The sequence below is a fragment of the Pseudopodoces humilis genome, chromosome 7 (assembly GCF_049639895.1).
Source record: "Pseudopodoces humilis isolate 2021_Gansu_Grassland_sample_001 chromosome 7, ASM4963989v1, whole genome shotgun sequence".
Classification (NCBI taxonomy): Eukaryota; Metazoa; Chordata; class Aves; order Passeriformes; family Paridae; genus Pseudopodoces; species Pseudopodoces humilis.
This window is the reverse complement of record NC_142206.1, coordinates 3279282-3302225: the sequence shown is the minus strand read 5'-3', so window position 1 is coordinate 3302225 and position 22944 is coordinate 3279282.

Below are 22944 nucleotides of genomic sequence, written 5' to 3'. Positions count from 1 at the left end.
AACAGAAAAAAAAAAAATACACCACAGTGTACATCAGCCATTGCAGAATCACATATTACATTTGCCCTTCAGAGCAGCACTGTGCAAGTCATGAGTGATACATTGGAGTTCTCCCTTTCCTCCAAACTTCTGTGTGGAAGGAAAGAGTTGAGGATGCAGCAAAATAGAAGTATGTGTACTTGATATCATCTCATATTTTAAGTAAGTCTTGTTTTAAATCATTTTATTAACACAACAGATTATTTCTTATTACATCTGGTTTTCCACCCTTTGGCTGAGGGTCATGTAAGGCACTGACAGGACCTTTTTTGGACAGCATCCAACTGTCCCCCTCAAAATTGAGATGTTTACTTAATGAGAATTAATTCAATTACAGTAAAGGTACAGCAAATAACCAAGATGCTCCAGTTTGATTTCACGACGATGAGCTGCAGTGAAACTCTGAAATAAATTATAATGCCAAAGGAAAAATTCTTCACTGTTGTTAAGTGTTTGGAAAGTGTTAACATGGTTCATTCATTTTCAGCTGCAATACCATGCTGAAAACATACTTTTGCTGGTTTGCAGTTGATTGATGTACATTACTCATATCAGGCTAATGGCACTTTATTTTCCAACAGTAGCAAGTAATGAGTGACCTTGAGTGCATATTGTTTTGCTGAGAGGTTTTGTTGCTCCGTGTACTCTATGAGCACCCCCAAGGAAATGAGGGCCCCGTATTGGTGTTTTTCAGCAAACCTCATTTCTTTCATGGCTTTCTGTAAAAGAATTTGATACAGGGATAGAAGCTAACCTAAGTGAGTAAATGAAATATTGATCCACACTACTCTGGCCTTGCCTTCACCTTGTCCCAGGGCTGTGAGTTACTGACTTTTCCGTTTTGGCTGTAATAGGAATTATTACAACAGGCCTCTGCGAGTAATTACTTGGCATGGCAAAAAGGAGGGTCCATCATATATTTCTGTAGAGACGTTAGTTTCCATCAGGCCAGCAGTCTGCTTTTTTGGCCCTGTCTTTCCTACTCCTGATTCAATTCCTTTAACCATCATTAATCAAGTTCCTTGTCAGTAGAAGTTTATCAAAAGTATTAAGTGAGCAAGGTTGCATGGCCTCCTTAAAAAAAAAATAAAAAAAAAAAAGTCAAGAAAAAAGAAGGACCAATGCAGGGCAGTAAATTTCAAAATATGGAACGCTGGTTCCATGATATATATGAGTGTCTCTTCAGCTGGAATGAGCAGTTTGTTTTAATGATAGATATTGTAGTTTGAGCCGTGATAGAATCCTTCTCAAGTTTATATGCCACAGACTATCATTTATGAGAGACCATGTGTTTCTAAATGGTGAAGGTCATGGCTGATGGCAAAAGTAAAAGCAGTGGTGATTCATTAAAAATAGTTAATAGGGCCTGCTCTTGACAGGGATAAATAGCAACACCCTGCATTTGCAACCCACAAGCAACTAGTTTAGGCAATGCCTCTTCCGTGTTTTCAGCACCCCCGACTGCCAGACAGCTGTGAACATACACGGAGACATCAGTGAGATTGCTTCCACCCTGCTAATAACAGATGCACAACGGGTTTCCAGTGTGAATGACTTCTCTGGATACAGATTTTCCAACCAGCAGCTTTGACAGACTGACTAAACATCCAGCTCACAGTGATTTGTTAGCTAATAATCAAGTTTATGCTGTACACTGAATTCTTAGGGACCAAACAGATTTGCTAACTACCCTGCTGGGATCCCATCCTTCAGTTTGAACACCAGCTGATGTCCCAGGTGAGCCCACGTGACATCAGTGGAAGCTTTGCTACATAAAGGACACTAAAATGGGACCTCACAGCCTTGGAATGACTAAAATACTAATGCTCTTTATTGTGTCCTCAATCAGAAAAATGCAATTTCCTTAAGGCATTTTTGTGCTATTCAGAAAATGAACTCTCAAAATTCAGTTAGAAAGAAAATATTTTAACTGGCTGTTCTGATGCTGTCCCTTTTTTTGGTTTGACTTTATTTTTAAAATGCAAGCACACAAGAATCATCATTAAAACAGAGATGTACTCCACTTTGTAAAGTTTACAAATATAATTTGCCAAACAGATTTGGGGCTGCACATTAAAAACAGAGTTTGGTGAATGTTCTCTCGTGGACACAATTCTACAGTACATACCAGTGATAGCCTATGGATTGCCTACGGTTTTGTCTGGCTGGTTGTTAAATACAGAAGAAAACTATTAATATATACTCATTGACTTTAGGTAACAACTAATTTTATAGTCATTATTTCCAGACTATAATACTGGAGAGGTGGTTCACATTTAATTTCTGATCCTCCTTTGCCAACGTGTTCTGCCCCTCCTGGGACATTTCCCTACCTAACACATTAAAACACATTAAAGTGAGCTATTATCATATATTTTAGGAGAAAATTTTGTTTCTCATTCAGCTCAAGTAATTTCCTCCTCAAGTGAGCTTTGTCTCAACTATTTAGAGAGTTCCATTACTTAGCTGATTTTGAAGCACCATCAAAAGGAATACAATTAATGACTTCCTAGGAGTTGATCATGCATTGCTTGAGTAGACACTGGAACGCTGCAAAAAACAGCAGCAAAGATAAAAAAGGAAAAAGAAAGGAAAAAAAATAAATCTGGTAAATTAAAAATAGTAACAGAGGAAATGAAAGTGAATCCATTAAGGCTTGGTTAATTCTGCCATCTCCAGTCCTTTCCTCTTCATATGATACATATGCTTTGCAGCTGCCTAGATCAGAGCTGAAATCCTGTAATTACAAAAGCTCCCTGACTTTCTTTCCTCTTCCTTTACTGTGGAAAAAGAAGGTTAATTTTTCCTTACTTGATTGCTGAATACAAATGCTTTTTAAAACAAGCTAGGAAATGGGTCCATGGTGTCTAGCTGATAACCCTTCTTAAAATGTAGTTTTGTCTCAAATGTTTATGCCTTTCTTAGGCACTGATTAAATGCTACTTCCCTTGGCCAATCATCTGCAGAAACAACACCAGCCTCTAAATTAGAAAGGCAGACAGTGTAAAATATTTGATTACTAAGTAGAAAGGTAAATGAGATATCTGTTGTGATTATTTTAATGCTTATCTTTCAATACTTCTATAAGAGGATCAGTTTCCCTAATATAGTCATCTTGTGAAAGACAGTCTGCAGTGGTTACAAATTGACTTTTTATGGAGAAAATAAGACTGTTCCTAACCTATTGCACTGATATTATATTTTGTTAATATTTTATGAAATAAAAGTCCTCCCATTAAGGGTGGCAAATTGCTTTATAATTATAGCACTTCGCACACTAGAATGACTACTTCATTTTATGGAAAAAAGCTCCAAATACAATTTCATTATCATCCAGTGTCTTTTCAGCCTTCTAAGGGTTTCAGCAGAAAGCACTGTCATAAGCATCTCCAATATCTCCTTTTTCAAATATTAGTTCAATTTAAAGAAAATTATGACTCCTGTTCCATTCTGCTCACTGTTAATGAAGTAGTTGTGTACAGTGAACATTTGTACCTAGATCTAGACGAGTCTAATGAATAAAGTGAACAACTATAAAATATGGACCTTTTAACTTCTGCATCCAAAGGTTGATTTATATCAGTCTGAGCACTGACTTAACTCAAGTGGTTTAGAAACAGATTTAGTTAAATCTGTGCAAGTCCCTGGTACAGTCTCTCTTAAATCAGTTTAAGAGAAACTTAAATCAATTTAAACTGATGTGGTTTATAGATCTGAATTGGTTTCTCAACCAATTTAGTTAAAATAGGTATCCAAGTTGTAATCAGACAGTCTCCCAGTCAATCACTTTGATCTCAATTCGAATCAGCACACTCCTGCAGTTCCCACATGAGAGTAAAATTCCAGCACCAAAGAATTTTTTTCATCCTGTTTTTTCATTTTTTTTATCTTTCCTCTTTGAAGCTTTTGATAAAACCATTAAAGCCTTCTGCTAGAAATCATCAACAGTCTGGCATATGCACAGTCTTGTTTCCTGCCTGAAGAACCCAGTGACACTTTTGGTGCCTAGGCCTGTAAGCTCAAAGGTTATTTGATTTCTACTGAGGTGATTTGCTTCTCTACTAGAAGATCATCACTGCAGCACTCTCAATACTGCAATATCAAATCTATATTGCAAATGAAAACTCAACTGGTATGTGTAACTGGGAAATGTTGTCAGTAAAATATTCTGACACTACTTTAATTCTAAAGTACCCTAATTTAATCAGCCATGATGCAGAAACAGCTATCAATCATAACAAACTGACAAACAAAGCTTCCCCTCCCTCAACTGTAAGAACTTTTGGAATGATCTGTAGAGAAAATATCGACTTCATACAAAGCAACAGTAAAACACAAAACCACCCCAAACTCAACCACAAACAGAGATGCTTTGAACATCAATAAGCCTGAAATTTAGCCTTTGGATATTGAAGATTTCAGCCAACTTAAATGTCAAAGTGGGAACAAAGTGATTGTCCTAACATAAGCCAAGACTGTCCTGACATGTCCAAGACTTAAAAAACAAGAAAATCCAATTCTTTAATACTGTGAACCTTTCCCTAACACCACATAATATATAAACCCCTCTATATACTGCCTTTGGTTTGCTTTTGGTTCGTTGTGGTTTTTTTCCCCTCTACACACAGAGAGTAAATCTTCTATTTTTACTCTTTCTTTTTTTGTCTTTTCCCTCCTCTTTTGATTAGTGCCACGACATCTTGTCCTACAGTATCTGATTTTAGAGTTTTAATTGCTAACCAGAGAACTTCAGTGCTTGAGGAAGGTGCAGGATGTATCTTCTGCATCTGCAGGATAAATGTCATTTCCTCCATATGCAGAGCATTGTCCTTGTACCATGTATGTTTAATAAAGTCTGGTATTTACTTGCCAAGAAGATACAAGAATAAGTTGCTTTTAACTCTTCCACTACAATTATGTTTTATGAATTTCAGCCCTTCACAGCTAGTTTACTGCACAGAAATACTTGGTTAATTTAAAAAGGTAAATTCTCCCTGTGGCACATATATGGTCAAACACAGTAGAAAACATGTCATTTCTGTTAGGAAAATTGGTCTAGCTAGTGGATTTTCATTTAAATATACTTCTGAGTTAAAAAATATTAAAACCAACTCTAAACTCTGGGCTAAGAATGTTAAAACCCCGGCACACCTTTCTATTCTCTTCTGTCTCTCTCTGTAGATAAAATATAATTTAGGCTTTCTTTCAAAATAAGCAAGTAGTATATTAGTCAGGATTTTATGAAGTTATTTTTCTATGATAATAATTTTATTACTATATAGTCACCCAAAGCCAGAAATAAAAAATATTCTGGGCTGAAATTATTCATGTCCTATTTTTTTGCCTTACATAGTTGGGCATGATGCTGTTTGGCTCCATTTTGGGGGATTTTACAGCAAAAGTCTGAGATGTCAGAAGGACAACCAAGACACTGAGTTGGCAGATGAAGCTGAGGCAGCACACAGAGAGGTGTCTGAAACTTGCCTTTGTGAGAGCTTCAAGTGAGTTATGAAGGTCTTGCTTATTTTAAATTGTTTGTTACTGTCAGGGACAGATTCCAGTGGGTTTTTTGATATTTGCTAGAACCACAGGACCCCTGCACTCTGAGGGTGGAAAGGCTATCAGTGAATGAAATTACCTCACCCATCTAGACTATTAGAATGCAAGCCAAAGATCAAGTACTATTTTGGTTTAAATACACCCCCACAGAAGACACTTCCACATCTCATTCTTTGTTGCATTTACAAACTGGAACATGAATGGCTTCAGATTTCAGTTACAGTGTGGAGGAAGAGAAGGGTTTGGGCCATCATGGTGACAGCTGAAAAGAGAAAGAGGGAGGAGAGATTTTTTTTTTCCAGTCTTGTTCCAGCCTGCAGCCTCCCCTTCTTACATGGCTCTGGGATGATATCACTTGAATGTAAACCCAGACCTTTCCCTGATTCCAAATTCTATCACATACTACAATTTTTACACATCAGGACCCTTAGATTATTTCTGCACTGGCTCTGTACCAATATAAGCACTGGCAAAAATTCAAAACATTTTTCAGGGAATGATTAATTGTATAAGTGTTCTGAGATGTACAACAAATATTCACTGATTTGAATGACCCTCTCAGGCTCTTGTTAGCTAAGATGACTTTGCAAAAGCTTATAGAACTTTTGACTGATTTCAAACAAAAATGCGGGGTGCATATACTCCAGCCAACAGCCCCCCTGGTATAGATCACTGATGCCTGTTCCTTTCTGATGGTTTTCTTTTTGTCTTTTTATTTTAATTCTAATAACATAGCTTTTGCTGCTATAAACAAGAAGGTGATACAAATGCAGATTGAAATGTAGCACATTACATTTCCCAGAGCCTTTCAATGGCACAGTATTTTAACAAACTGTCAAAAAGGCTAAAAACTGCTACTATTGAGAATCTCCTGCTTCCAGCAGAACAAAGAATAGGAGCAGCTCATCTCATTTAAGTCAAAAGCTTATTTTACCTTTATGTTCTGTGCTGCTTATATCCCATTACAAGAAACTTAGGCACTTCTTTAAAGATTGTTTTGGGAAGACAGATAGATAGATAAATAGATAAATAGATAGATAGATAGATAGATAGATAGATAGATAGATAGATAGATAGATAGATAGATAGATACTGCCACAATCCAAAGTAAATATTTATACTTTCTCATAATGAACAATACATCAGAGCCCACAGGCTTTTTCTCCCTCTTTTGTTTCCTGTTCTCATTAAAATATTTTTAAATGAAAATGTCATTGGTATGTCACATTATTTCACCCACATTCAACTCTCAGAGGCTCATTACTCTTATTCTTCAGACAAATGTTGGTCTAAGAACAAAAAACCTTTTCCCCCTTAGGAGAAGGACATTTATAAAAAAAAAAACAAAACTAACTCATCAGCAAACCCCATTCAATTCAGAATAGTGTTTCAAGTGCTTTAGCATTAATTTAATACCCTAAAATTGCAACATTCACTTAATTCTAAGCACTATCTTAAATTTTCTTCATTATACATTTGTATGTGGAAAGCAACCTTTATTTAATACACTGAAAAAGACCATGGAATTCTAAAACCAAAGGGTTAGAAATTAGAGAAAATCTGATTAGAGACAGATGCAGAAAAACGTAGACTCATAAAACTAAAGTACATGAAATCAAAGGCCTGGAAATCTAATGCTGCTAGCCAGTGCTCTCAACTCGGCTGTTTAATTAATGTTTTTTCCAATCATCATTATTCCTAGATGAATCTCCATAGCAATTATTAATCCCTAGATAAATTATTAGCACGTACATGTATGTATTCATTCTAATCAAGACAGTCATGCAATTCAGAATTGAAAACACAAAAGGACAAATACCAGAAGCAGGTTGAATTTTTGGAACTCTAAGGCTTTGTATCCAAATTTCATCAGGCAGAAAAAACCCAACTAAGCCTTGAAATACGTATGAAACTTGCTTCTGCCACCTGCAAGTAAGGATGCCTGACTGTAAAATTGAAATGCAAAATGTTTGAGGTGTTTTAGGGTGGCCCACTTGGTAAGAAGATTTAATCACAGCAATGATTTGCAGGCTTTATGTGTCGTTTTTCAAACACTAGAAAGACTGCTGGTACCATCAGTGGACAAATTTATTAGAGAAAAAAACTTCCACAATCGGAGACTGAAGTTTTATCACCTTAGTTCTAAATTACCCACATTCATAAAGGCTAGTGACTTCAAAAGGCACAGTAAATGCTGCTGTATCTTTGAGTTCACCCATCATGACCACAAACATGGGTCCTGTCCTAACATGCACACTTTTGTGGAGACAGTCCTCTGTTTTATTTTGGTCAGGAGTTCATTTCTAACATGTGCCTGTTGGGAAAGAAAGGGCAAGAAAATAATCTCTTTTCTGACAGTAATATTCGCAGTACGAAAAACATTCAAATGCTGCCGTAAAATTGGCAGGTTATTTAAATTAATGCCTCCTGTAAGTTTAGATAAAGTCAGATATAGCTTTTGAAGTTTGTAAATTGAACCCTTTATTTTCAGAGGCTTTTGGGTCATGGCATGACCCAAACCAAAATAAAGGTTTAGGTAATTATGAAACAGAAACTTCAAATCAGATTCCATCTTTCTGATCCACAAAGCCCATTTTTTCCCTAGTGCTTTCCTTTAAGCCAAGTAATTAGTGCTTTATGAGAGATCCTAATAGTAAAACTGAAGCTCCATCTGTGACTGTTTATACAAACTGCATTCCTCATCATGTATTACCAGTGGTGCAAAAGGAAATGTGTCTGTTGTACATTCCTATATTTTCTTGGGGTGATGCCTTTTTTCTTTTTGTTTACAGAGGAAGTGTTGCCAAAATAGTGATTTCAGAAATAGCTGTAAATTGCCACCAAAATGAAAGTAAAAAAAACCATTTTTTCACATTATATATTTAAATACTAATTTGTTAGGCTTTCCCTTAAAATCTCCTTAAGACAGATAAAGAATATTTCTGTTATGAAGGAGGTAGGGTGCCTATGGAAACAAACATGCAGAGAAAGGAAACTTTCCTTTTCCTTCTCTAACAGTTTTCTGAAGCTCAATTTAAAAACTTTGGGGAAAACCAAAAGGAAACCGTGAGCTGAAATACTGTTGTATTACAACAAATAAAACATTTTAATAAGCCTTGAATTCAATGGTAAACACTCAATCCAGGGCAGGAGTGGCACCACCAAAACCCGTGTGGGCACGAGGAGATGCAAGTGAGCGGCCCAGCCTGGCAGCCACTCGAGCCAGCCCAACTTCCAACAGCTATGAACTGTAAATTACATCCCTGAGCCTGACAGGTTTTAGATGCAGAGGTAATAATAGAAAGCTTGACTGGTGCTATCCTGCTTCTCAGTCTGTGTATGCAAGCCAGCTTTGAAAAGTCATCACAGACCCGTGCAGACGAGTTTCAAACACCTTGTTGTTAATACAGAAATACAGCTGGAGCTCCTTACAACAGAGTTTAGCTGATCATTTGCAGTTTGGATGTAAAGCCAAAGTGCTGTTAATTCACACTATCCTACCCATAGCTATAATTAATGCCACTGTGGCAGATATCTTCATACCCCAAGCATTTGTTTGATATCCACATGAGTGTGTCCACAAACACGGTGCTGCCAAGTCTTGTAGCTTCAGAAGCAAACCAGTCACCTTCCCACAAACACACTCCAACACCAATAAAGCTTTCATTAGCTACACTTCCTCCTACATAGGGGGTATTTTTACTTGGAGCCAGCTTTTTTAGGCACCAAGTAAAAATACCCCTGTATGTAGGAGGAAGTGCAGTTTGGTTTTAAATCCAGAGCATATTTGTCACAGCTAAATAAACATATAGTTTCAAAATAATTTCTACCTAGCCGTATTATCTAAAGGGTTTTAAATGAGTAAACAGAAATTAGTTTTTAGCATGTGAAAGGCTGCTGTAAGTACTTCCCCACTGCTCCATCTCCTTTTTGGCTCCCACAGGGCCTTTGCCCTTCCCAGAACGTTCCCTGTCCAGAAGAAGGATATGACTTTAACACACCACCACAGAGAAATTACACTATTTTGGACAGAAATCAGGCTTGAAGTTCAAATAATTTTCAACTAAAGACATCTAAAAGAGGCACAGTGTTCCTAAAGCACTGTCTCATCCCTCCCCAGTGTGCTAAGCCAGTGGGGAGTGATGGGGACGTGGGGGCTGCCCTGATGTCACTGTTGTCACTTGGCTTGGAGTCACAGCAGCATCCCCAGCCTGGGACATTTCTTCTTTCCCATGACAGGACCTGCTTGCCACCCTGAGCAATGTGCCCAGCCAGGGGCTGCTGCAGGCCGTGCACAAGGAGCAGCTGCCATCAGGACCGTGCCTCTGAGGTATTTTCTCAGTTTTTCCTCATTTCTACAGAGCTGGCACATCTCAGCTCACATGAGCCCCCTCCCCACTGCTCCGGGAAGGAGAATTCCCTGTGCCTCACAGAAGCTCCCCAGGTAGAACCCGCAGCTTTGGAGCTGTGAGAAGTCCCAAAATGTTGCAATACACTGTATTTTCACTCCAGCATTGCCACCTTTTTGATGTGCCTAAGCTCCAACGCTGAATGGGTGGCAGGAATGGTTATTTTTCAGCCTCCTCAGAAGGCTGCTCATACATCATGCAGTATAAAAGCTAATACAATTCCAGGAGCTGTAGTACACGGCCAAGGTCAGGGACATTTTCTCTGCACTAGCACTTTCCGAGCACTTAACAAAAGCTTGCCTTAAACAATAGGTTTGTTATGATAAAGACAAAACAGCCCACAATCCTGAGGAGCAATGGGAGCAATTATTTATTGTTTTAACCTTTGCAGGCAACGAGAGTTAAGAATGGAGAAATCCAAGGTAATGCACAATTAAGGGGCTAATTTGCATGATTATTTATCACTATTTCTCACACATATCAAGTGCAACTTAAAAATGGCCTGCTAAATACCTATTTGTAAATACACATAGAGGATTTCTGCACAGCAGATACCCTGCTTAGTTTGACTGCACAGCTACAATCCCAAAGCACTAGGAAATAATGAATGTGTGGAAACCAGAGTGGAAGTATTTAAATAATTCAGAACTACAGTATTCAAATCCAAAATTTTGCTTTACATATTCTGAAAAAGCACACCCAATTCAAAGGTCTTCTATTAAAATGAAGTTCTAGGAAGAAAAACCTTGTAGTTACAAATCTTCTATTCCCAAATAATACTATTTTTAAGTAAATATCTACAAATCTATTACTTGTATTACTTTAATATTGATAATGACTATTAGCAACACATTTACAATTGCTACTTGAGAAAAAGCAGAACATAATTAAATGCAATATTAACAAAAAAAACCAGCATGGGTTTGGGGCATCTGAATGTTAGCCTCCCTCATGAAATAAATTAAAAAAAAAAAAATAATACATACAGTACTTTGCCCACACTGTAATTTGTCAACTGTTGAGGAAATTGGCATGTCTTTTCTGCTGATTTATTGGTTAATCCCAACAATTCACTGCAGAAAAGGCCAACAATGAATTACAATGTGAGGAAAAATTAAGCAGCACATTTAAAAAGTATTTAACTACATAGCCCTTAAAGCAAATTTCAAAGTTCTCATATACCTAGCTAAAATATTTTGGGTACTACAGTAGACAATATTTTCTTTCTCTTTTATGTGTTATATCCTCTATAGTATCTTTGCTATTATTGATTTCAAATATGTTAGAAAAATATACACCCTTTGGGTTCCCAAAAAATATAAACCATGAAGGGGTGCTGGATCTATTATGTTGATTTTCTAGATACTGGGACTCTGGGTATTTCTATGCATCAACTAAACAAATTATTTAATTTAAACCAATGACTTTTTTTTTTTTTAGCATGAAGTAGATTTTAAAATAAAAATACCCCAACATAGGACTATGCACTTTTAGACTTATTTTCACATAAAATAACCTGAACACCTTTAAATTACTATTCATTTAATATAAGCTCCTAGAGAAGTGTAACAAAAGTCAGAAGTCTGGAATTTCTTGAGCTCTGAGGGGAATCAAGTGAGGCACCAGGGAAGGCAGGACTCCAGCTCCCCCTTTCCCTGTCACTCCTACACGAACACACAGCCTCCAGCCAGGGATGCTGAGCTGGCAGGTTTGATGCTGGCTTTCACATTGTGTTCCTGGCTTCAGCTGATACTTGTAATATTGATAATTTTGCTTTCTCTTAGGCTTTTTCATGCAAGAAATGGAAAATAAGGAACATCTTTAGCTGTGGTGATAGAAACCATGCAAATTAAACCACATTTGCTGCTTTGGGACAGAATTCAAAGCCTTACTACAGTCAATGGGAGTCTTGACAAAAGTACAGCAGGTTTGGAGCAAACACTTTTTGAGGGCAAACCTATATAAATGATATTGAATATATATATATATGATACAGAATTGTGCAGAAAAATACCAGAGGCAGCTTGCAGTTCATATCTGGTTTATACCCTCAGCTTACACCTTTTTAGGTAAGATCTTTGAAGAGAACATTGGGATTCACTTAGGTCTTCTCTCTCCTGGTGTTTCTTTTTAAGAGCCATGCCAGATTCTCAATAACTAGTTTTCAACCTGAATTTATTCAATGCAAAATTATGCCCATTTGTTCTCCTACCAGATCTGCATTAGTTTAATTATTGTTTTGGGGTCTGCAATGAACATGATTGTTTATGGGTTGCATCCCTTAATTTTGGCCCTGAATTGTCTCTGTTGTAACTCTGTCTGATGCTCTGTAATTAGGTACTTGATTGCACATTGGAATTTCTTTAAACTGAAGTTCCAGAGCACTTTTCAATTCCATGAACTCAATTCCCTAAACTCTTCAGAGCAGTTAATTTCATTGATCCATCCTTAACTGATACATTTCTAAATTCTTCCCTTCTGACATTACTTTGATGTTCATGAACTTTCTTCCATGTAATTTAAACTGAATCACTTGTGATCACTTCTTTCAAAGTTATCACCTCCACATTCCCCCTAAGTCACTAAATTTATATCTAAAGCATCATCATGTGGTTGGCTCCACACAGCACAGATTTTGCCACCTTGAGAATAAGCATAAAATGCTTTCCAAGACAGAATTCACTGCCTCTGTGTATTTTCAGGCACAAAGCATCACCTTTTTTTCTGCTACCAAAAGTAAGCAAGCAAATCTTGTCTTTGCCATGACCACCCACTCTTGGAGGAGTGAACTCATCAGAATTTAGTGAAGAGCAGCAGCCTGCTCAGCAGTGAAAGGTCAGCTCCAGGTAACCTTGCCCAGTGTCAGTGTCTTGTCATCCCCTTTTGCACTCCCACACTGCTCAGCAGAGCTAAAGAAGAACAAATAGCAATGAGGAGGCATCACAGGTTCCTGGATTACAGAGTGCTGTCCTAAAGCCTGGACAAAAACCATCCCTGTGTCTTGCTCCAAGCACTGTGAGCAAAAGTGAGCAATGAGAGTAGTGGTATATGAAACATGCTGGGGCTTTCAGGAGAACACCAGCTCCACTCTTTATCCAGCACTTTATTTATATTTAACATTTAGCCAGATGATTCTGTTAATTGGATAATAATGCTATACTGTGTGTTCATTTTGGAGAACAGACATGCTTAGTTTAAAAATAACAATAACAAAAATCAACAAAACTCAAACCAAATTCAGACAATAAATTCTTCAGAGTCCATAGATTTGTTTTCTTATTCCAGTTATTATTTCAGTAAATTTTAGAGCATTTGCCTTGCAACCAGTCAGCAGGCTATAACTAAACCAGAGAACCTGGGAAAGAACTGATTTCTAAAAATAACAAGACATTATTTGGAGCAAATATGCTAAAATAACAAATAGCTGTTCAGTTAGCTCTAAAAATTAATACCACTTTTCACCCTCACATGACAGGCTAATGTCTCTAGAAATATCACAGCAATCAGAATACAAGACAGAAACTCTAAAAAGAAAAGAGCTAATTTTTTAGAAAAAAAAAGAGGAAATCTGGGGTTTGGGTTAGGATGTTTGGTTTGGTTTTTGGAGGGTTGAGTTTCTTTTTAATATTTTTTTTTTTTTTCTTCACAAACTCAGGTACCAGTTTTGGGTCCCACCTAGCCCAGAATACTTAACCCAAACCAGTAATACCCATGACTTTCCAAGAAGGGAGAAAAACTCTTGCAATTCTAAGAGCAAACACCTCCTGCACAATTAAAAATTTGTATCTGTTGAGTCTTCAATACACTCACAAACTGCAAAATTTGGACAAAATATCACTTTAATCTCATATTTTTGCCTGTTGCTGAAAAGGCAATGCTCATGTAGACAGTGCTTTTTGAAAACAAACATCATACCAACAAAACCCAAGCAAGGACACACATGCAAAATTGAAATTATTATCAAAGTCATTTACCAGGTTTAATCTGGGCCATCCAAGACTTCATGGCCAACACTAATAGGAAATTTGTGAGAAAACCATCAAAATAGTCTTAGAGATAAACCATTTTTGAAGGTGAATATTCTTACTTGTCAGTTATAAGCATCATTTTCCAGTAACAGCAGTGCAAGGCTAGATTCAATATTTTTCTCTGCTTAGGGAAATCTGAACCTTCATTTCTCACTCCACAAACCAATCTCACACCCAGCCTCTGCCTATGTGCTCTCAGTTTCTGCTGTTGATACTCCTTCACTTAGAACAAAATATATAAATATTTACTAAGACAAAACCAAACCAAAATAAAACCTCTGTCATCAGAAAGAAAATGAGTCTATTGCCTGGTCTAAGCCAATTTTCTGAAAGATCCAGATGGGAAAAGTAGTGAAGCAGCAGTCTCCTTTTTTGTGTTCATATGATTTGTTCAAATTTCCCTTTTCATTGAGATGAGACAATAAATAGTTAAGATTTGCTCCAAATGAAAGTAAGTTTTTTACTAACATTTTTTCCCCTCGGCAGCTGACCTGAAGACTCTAATAAAAAAGTTATTTTCAGATGCTTAATTGTGATTGCAATCTGAAGCCAACAGGATTACCAAGAAGAAGAGGTGCAAGTATGAGGTCCATCTGCTGGCTGAGAGTCTAGAAATTAGAAGGGAACAATTATACCCCACCAACAAATCACATGCCAAGAAATCACGCCAGAGCCTACAGCATCTGTCAGGGTATTACTGGGAAAGGTTATTATTTGGGGCAGGTTATTATTGGGAAGCCTATTGACAGCTTCTCAGCAGGCATTGCCCCTGGGGAACCGTGCTGCACTGAGTGAGGAAACCCAGAGATATCACCCTGAAACAAACCAGTGACAGAGCAGATGAGGAATGCTGCACACAGCTGGTAGCACAAAAACCCCACCAGGGCATGAGTCTCACCAGAGGGTGAACTGAAGAGAGGCATCTGAGAACTGTGTGAAGGGACAGCACCCTCCAAGAGGTGTTTGGCTGCACTGGCACCATCTCATAGCAAAACCACCACTGAGCAATAAAAAAAATGGCAGAATTGTGACACCAGAGTGGACCCTGCAGAGCTTTTGTGTGTGTAACACAATCATCTCATTTCCCTTGCCAAACTGCATTTCACATCCAGTGCTTCTGTCTTACAAACACAGATTCTCAGCTTTTCAACAGTGATGTCTTTTATGAGCACTATATGCACCATGTTATGTGATAGAAATCCCATATTTGTGTGATGTCATTAGTTCAGATAAGTGCAGAGGTATTTGATTTATTCTGAAAGAACAAAAACTATGTAATCTCATTTCCACATTATTAGAACTCCTTAGCTGCTATTTCTTACATTGAGAATTTTATCATCTTTCCAAACTTGACATCAGCAATCGCTGCTCACTGCAATAGGTAATTTCCTTGGTCCTTACTCTGCTGCTCCAAGGGAGTTCAGGGGACCTAAAGCTCTGCTATGGCAGCAGCTGGGGGATCCCAAACCACGGGGACAGTGCTCCGTGGGCCAGGTCAGCCAGCCCTGTTCTACATTTCTGCTCAACAGCATGGGAAAGGTACTGAAGGTGGAGAGGGGAGCACAGGAAAGCCAGCACAACCCACGGCATGCAGCTTCCAAATGGGAAACAGGCTCTTGGCAATGGCTGGGAGTTAACTGAGGACAGTCCAGCAGCGTTGTTCAAACACTGGGAGCCTCCCCAGAGTGGCCACGGGATCAAGGGTTGCAACAAATGTGGTTTGTAATCACATATAAGGCACAGTTGAAGAATAATCCCACAGAATGTATGAAGTGCCCAAATTCATTCTGATTTTAATGCTTATTGATTTTACTATACTGCTCTTCCATGTTGTCTAGTAGCACTTTATAAATGTTTTATGTAAAATAAATAATGCAAGAAAGACACTGCTTTCTTCAGTAAAGTTTATGACATCATGAGAGCTACTTTCTGTGACTATGCTGACTGCAATGATAAAAGAAAAATGAAAACTGGGATCTAGACATTTCAAACGTGACCATTTTCTAAATCACAGCTGCTTTTTCTGTTCAGCAATACCATGTTTGGAACTGTATTAGCTATATACTATACATTTTATATCTGTATCTATATATAGATATTAGATATAACATAATTCTGTCCATTTCTGGTACCATTTTAAACATATTTCCTCCCCTCTGATCCCAATGCTAAGTCTTTAAATATAGTAGATTGGAGTCTGTTGAATTTTAATAAAATATTTTCTATATGTCCCCATCATGCTGTTCCTTCTGTTCTGCTGTTTTCAGTAGCACTTTCATTATATCAGAGACAACCTGCAAACTGAAAGAGGCATTTTTCACTCAATTGAAAAGAACTGGAATCTGTTTTTTTTAACACAATTTTGGTCTATGACTTGGCAATAGCAAACCAATCATAACGGTTAAAACTCTTTCTAATAAGACCATACCTGTCCTTATTTCCACTCTCCCTGAAACATCTTTCTGTCAATTCTTGTCAACCACACTGTAAGACTGAAATTTTACCTATACAATGTCTTTAACAGTGGTGTCTCAGTGTCAATGTGTTTTATGTCAGCACATTAACATTTACACTCATCACTGAAAGGGAATTAATAGATTATAAACCATGGTTACATATCTGTATTTCTTACAGCTGTAAACCCAGCTCTTAATCCTTCTGTTTAGAATGATTCCTGACTTTACAGAATCATTGCAGCACATTAAAAACTGCATGGAATGAATAAATCCTGCCTGAGGCACACACACACACAGATAGTGTTGTGCAAATCTTGCTGCAGGTCATCATAAAGTCAGAATTCTCCTCACCTCCCAGGAGTCCGTTCTGGAGGGCAGACAAACAGGGACCAAGAGCTGGAAACATTCTTCTTTGTTAATTTTATCCAGAAGGATTTTCTTACACATTTTTACAGTGGTCTTCAAATCTATTTAAGACACAGTAGAAACCCAAGGAAAACTCCACTTTCTTGAAATTTAATAAGCCTATGGGCAAAACTCCCCCTCACCTTCAAGAAATCATCTCAGCATCTTATAGCAGAAGATTGTTGGGCTACAGATAAGCTCAAACCTCACAAAGATCAAGTAAATAAAATGAGAATTTCTGTTCGCTTTCCAGTGAAAATACTGAGCCATTAAATATCAAATGCCATTCACCATTTTTCACTACCTTACCTTACTAAAGCCTACTACTACTTGCAAATTTCTTGGCTCTAATTGTGACAGCACTGTTTTAGAACTGTTAAAAATGCTAAAAGTGCTGGGTGAATGAATTAAACAAGTAAAAAAGAGAATTGTTTCAGAGAATAATGAAAGTCATCAGCATTTTTTTCACCATTATTGCTTAACAATACGACAATTTGGTCTTATACATCCATACATTATATTCTTGTCATATTTTTAAAAAGTGACACAGTCTGAGGGCAGCTAAAAACCAAATCCTGTCAAAGACTGAAGCGGGGTTAACAGCTGGAAAGCATAATTGATCTTTACTGCAGCTGATAGAGTCGCACACATCAGTGCTGAAACAGACATTTCCAAACCACAGTGCAGTTGGATAAGAATCTTCTCATCTGAGGTACAAGCACAGAGATTACAGCTGGCGGCAGTAGGAAGGAGATCCTTCTGTCAGACAGCAAAGTGACTTTCTGAAGGAATGGGAACCCTGTGCTAATGCCTGCAGAGATTATAGGACCAGTAGGAATAGTTACGATCATTGTTTAATCTCCTGAATATAATAAGCCTTTCTCTCTTGCAACTTGCTCTTATCCATTCAGAACTTGAACACAATTATCCGATGTGCAGTGGTAGATGATGGGCAGATGGTACCAACCCAGAATGATGAAGCAGCACAAATCCAGTTCCATTCTGCACTAAGCATACAAAATCTACCTCTAGTATTACATCAATGTTGCTATTATTTTTTCTGGTAGAACTCGAATGAGAATTCAAAAACCCCCACCACACATTATTTATCAGCCTTAATTCATGGCCTCCTGGGTGGAGGCTTTACTGCAGATTCGTATTTGGGGTGTCTGATCTGCCTCTGGAAAAGAGATACACTTTTTTTTTTTTTTCCACATTGCCAGTATTTATCACTGCCAGTTATTCCAAGCTGTCATTAACACTTAGAAATCACAAAATTGAAGACTAAAAACGTATATCAACCTTAGGAAATTGCTGGTGTGAAATGTTTCATCTTCACTGACTCCAAATGTGCATGGCCCATGAGAAAGAGAAATTAAAATGTTGGCATGCAAATGCACAAGAGACTTGAGCACAATTTCTGCCTAAGTCATTTGAGGGAAAGTCAGTGCCCTGCACATGGCCAGATGACTGCTGAGCACACTCTGTAGCAACCTAACCACATTCTCCTGCCTTCTACACTCAGTCTTGGACAGTGATCAAGTTGTTAAAAAAATAAAACATCAATACCATCACCATGACACCAGGACACGTGGCCGCTTCTTATTTCCGTGGCTCACTACAGTGTCTGCAGCAACAGCAAAGCATTCCATGTAGCTGGTAAAGTGTTTAATCTAAATCAAAATTGCAATTTTAAAAAGAAAATTTCCCAAGTTTAAGATGACCAGCTGCCTCAAAACTGAGCCCTGATATTATTTGCTTCCTCTGAACTGGTTGTCCTAAAGTTCCCAAGGGCCACAAAGGCAGTGCAGGTAGCCAAAAGAATGAATAAAAACAACGGCTTTGCTTGTTGAATGAGAACTCCCAGCAGAAATGTTTTGTGTAGGAATCAATAAAACTTGTTTAACAAGTACAAGGTATTTTGCTCAAACCCTACTGAAAATTTTATTTTTAAAGGCAAATATTATTTTAAAGGCAAAAGTAACATAAATGCATTTTAATTTCTGTCAGCAGCAGAGTTAAATGCTACAGAAAGAAGGTGTTTGCTATTAGTAATAATACACAGCACACAAAAGACATTTACTGAAAGGACACTTTGTGCCAGTCAGGGAGGTGAACCTCTGACGAGTTTCTGAGCTAAATAAATAAGGCACCAAAAAGTTAAATAGGTCTTTTGATTAAGTTTTGAATGAACAGCCAGTCTCCACACTTTCCACAGTCACACATTTATCATATAGGTTAGAACAGATGTGCTCTAAGATGGTTCTGTATTGGTATAATATCTGCCACGAGGAACAGTCCAAAATCAGGTCCTCTGTCTTGTAAACTGTGTGACATAATATGTTCAGATTCATTTCACATCTCAAATAGCAACATTTCTCCACAACTTGCATTCAGACACAAAATGTTCAGTGAACTCCCAGATCCCATCTTCTTTCTCTCATAGTGAGGCAGTTTTGACATGCCCTTGTGGCAACAAAGGGTTAAAACCTTTTCTTATGTTCCTAGTGGGCTGTAAAAGAAACTGCTGAAGCTGATCAATGACCACTGTTAAGACCTGGAAACCAATTATAAACCTGAAATTTGTGATGAACAAAGCTCTGAAACACTAGGATGAAAACTACTGAATTAGTCTAGTTCATTAAAATCATTAATAGTCATGAAATGAAAACCACCAGAGTCCAAAAAGGCTTAATGCCCTATCCATATTAATTAGATGGGAGCAAATCTGAAGTGAAAAGCAGCACATGCTTTGTAGAATTAGCAATTGCTCTCTACAGACTACACAGATCTCTATTAAAATTCAGTTTAATTAAAATTGATCACGTTAAGAAACTGATGTGGTTAATTAACTGAATTCCTGAACTTCTTTTCATACATTTCACAAATGCATTGTACACTGTTTTCCTGGGTGACAGCTTATGTTGCAGTGAAAATCTTGATTTCACAGGTTAATGCCGCATGTTCCATGAGGCCTAAAGTTCCTGTGTCCCTGCCAGGAACCCCTGACAGCACAGGGAAAATGACAGGCCTTAGAAACTTCCAAAATCTACCACCAGGAAGCCTGGCTGGAGTTTTAAACAGTTTCTCTTTAGGTAAGTGTGGAACTCTGGGCACGTATGAGGAAACATCCCAAGACCTGTGGTCTCATGAGGTCTCTCATTAGAACTACACAAAACGTACAGGAAAGCTACCAACAGATCCATTTAGAGATGCAAGTATCAGCACAGGCTGATATAAACAGCCAAAGGCTCTGCTCTATGCAGTTAATGGATGTAAACATGCAGGCTGCAAGCATTTCAGCTTTTAAAACACGTTTAAAACACATGAGACATCTCCATGTGTCTCACCAGCATCCATGAAGAAGCAGGGCTTGGCCGAAGGCTTAAGCTGAGAGATGCCCAGGAACACAGAGCTGGCTCAAGGTACAGTGGTTGTGTTCTGCATGGAGACTCCCAGGGCAGCCCAGTACCTCAAAGAGTCTGCAGGACCATTCTCTGAACAATGAGACAACCATTTCCACTGAACAGCAGCCTTGGCAGTGCTGGGTTAATAATTGGACCCAATGATCTTAAGGGTCTTTTTCAACCTAACTGATTCTATGATAAACCACTAGTGCCCTACCAGCTTCAGGAGAAAGACTGAATTGCATCTCCTGAAGATTAATTTTTATCATACTGTTTTAAACAATAAGGCACTGTACCGTTCTCTTTTTGCTAGGAAGACTTCAGAATTTTCCATCTCCTGTTCATGGGCATGGCTTAGTCTATGGAAGCAGCTTGGTTGTGAAGTACTGCTGCAAACAATACTCATCCTTTCACAGAATCACTTCTTATAAAGTATCAGCAAATGCTCCAGTGCCTGCCCCTTACATCATGCTGTGAAAGAGGACATCACTGCAGCTGCTGTGTGAAAGGAAGTGGATGGATGACCGTCTCTCTGATACCGCACAGAGGATCATGCCACAACATCTAGATTAATATCTGAACTGCCAACCAAGCGGTTTCCCAGCCTTTCAGGGAGCAGAGTGACACATGGATTCTCAAAGACTGATAAGCAACAGACACAGCCCAGTGGACAGCACAGAGATAAAACCCAAAATTTTAGAATAAGGAAAAGTGTGGCTAGACAACTACTGAAGGAGTGTGGATCTAAGGTCTGAAAATGGCACAAAGTCTAAATGGAGGCTAAAATAATTACCCAGGAATTATAATACAATATATACATTTCAAAGAAAAGGGTTTTACATATAAATTTTATATGCCTTTGATTTAAATTCAAATCTATATGAATAATGACACTGAATTTGGTATAACCACATCTCATTCTTCATTACCTCTGACCGCAATGTAAATGCTAAAGTGGTATTTTCTTCTCTGAATTCATTTTGCTAAAATAAAGTGCATCTGACTAGGATATAAGATACACGACTGACTCTTAATTCCCTCGTGGCCAAACCCTTGTTAATGTCTTGGCCTGTTTCAGTAAAATGATCATGGTTCAAGTAATGTAAAACACATGCATTCAATCATTTTCCTTTTCCCTAAAGGCAAATACTTTCTTATCATGGTAAAACAGGAGTCGTGTGCTGATGCATTGGAGAGCCAAAGTTCTTTTAAGCCTCATCAGGAAATTGAACACTTACAGCAACCTATCATTTGGAGCTGCAGAATGAAACAAAAGCATAAGGCAAACAAACACAGGAGGTTCAGTCAGCATTATCTAGTATTGCATAAGCCAAAGCAGCTGCCTTAGAAAATGAGAATACATAAGCAAAGACCCAAATCAAATAGAAAAAATTAACTTCAGAAAAAAGAAATCTATTCATATTTAAATCGGGATTTCATACTTAATAGTTAAAATACAACAAATTGAAAGGAGATGCTCATGATATGCTTGCCTTTGGAAGAGGGGTTGTTTCTCCCAAGTAACCACAAAGACATCAAAACCTTAACACAGCAGGTGTGCACTTCTACTTGGGCAGCATCTTTTTATAATCTTTTTGTAACAAAAAGGGAATATTCATACTTGGAAAAACTGAATGACAGTACAACTGGATGAAACAGAATAACAGAAACTACATGATACTTAAAGCAAGTTCTTCATTGGTTAAAAAAAAAAAATCTTAAGATATTATAAGTTGTCCTACTCAGGTTTCTTATGGACTCCTATATTGGATCTTCTGTTTCTCAGAGCAGCTTGAAAATGTCCTGGGCTACAATGTTGAATCACATCTCTTCTCTGAGCAACAGCAGAATAAATGGGAATTGTCCCTTTCTAAGTAAAAGTCAGGCAAGCTGACTGGAGTCATAAGAGGCGACAGAAAGGGAACCAGAAACATACGAGGATTAAATCCATCCGTTAGGGCCGGGGTCAGACCCCAAACCTTGACTGACCTCCTGGGTGCTCAGTGCCAGAGGTTCAGTGCTCTCTAACACTCTGCTGCCTGCCACAGCTCCCAGAACGCCACAGCTCCTCAGGCACACACAGGTAACACATGCTGCTTTTCAAAAGGGCAAGCCATTCCCCATCCATCCATGCATCTATCCTTTGCCCATCACATCTTTCCTAGGAAAGCTGATCTCCAAAAAAAGATGATCCAGGTACATATAGGTCAACTCTCTGCTGCTCTCCTACCAACTTGCTTTTCTTGCTGCTAACATGGCTTAAACACAAGCATTAAATCCATTCCAGCAGTGGATGACACAACCTGTCATTGGTCTAGAATGAAGGGTGTCATTAAGCAACAACAGGGAACAATCTTTCTTTGTAATTAAAATAGGATTCAAAATCACATCGGACTTTCCAGTACCCAAAGCCCCTTAAATGAAGATGTACACTTTACTCAGCCCTTTTCAGCACTTCCTTAGCTTACAAGTACTTTTCTGGCAGAATAATCATCTCAGCACATGAGGAATAGGACTCATGAAAAATTCCATGCCATGAACAGGCACATCACTTTGAGTAAGTCAGACCTCATAATAAGTACTTACGAAGGAAATTACACCCCACAATACTGAATGACACTTAACACAGACCTCAAATCTT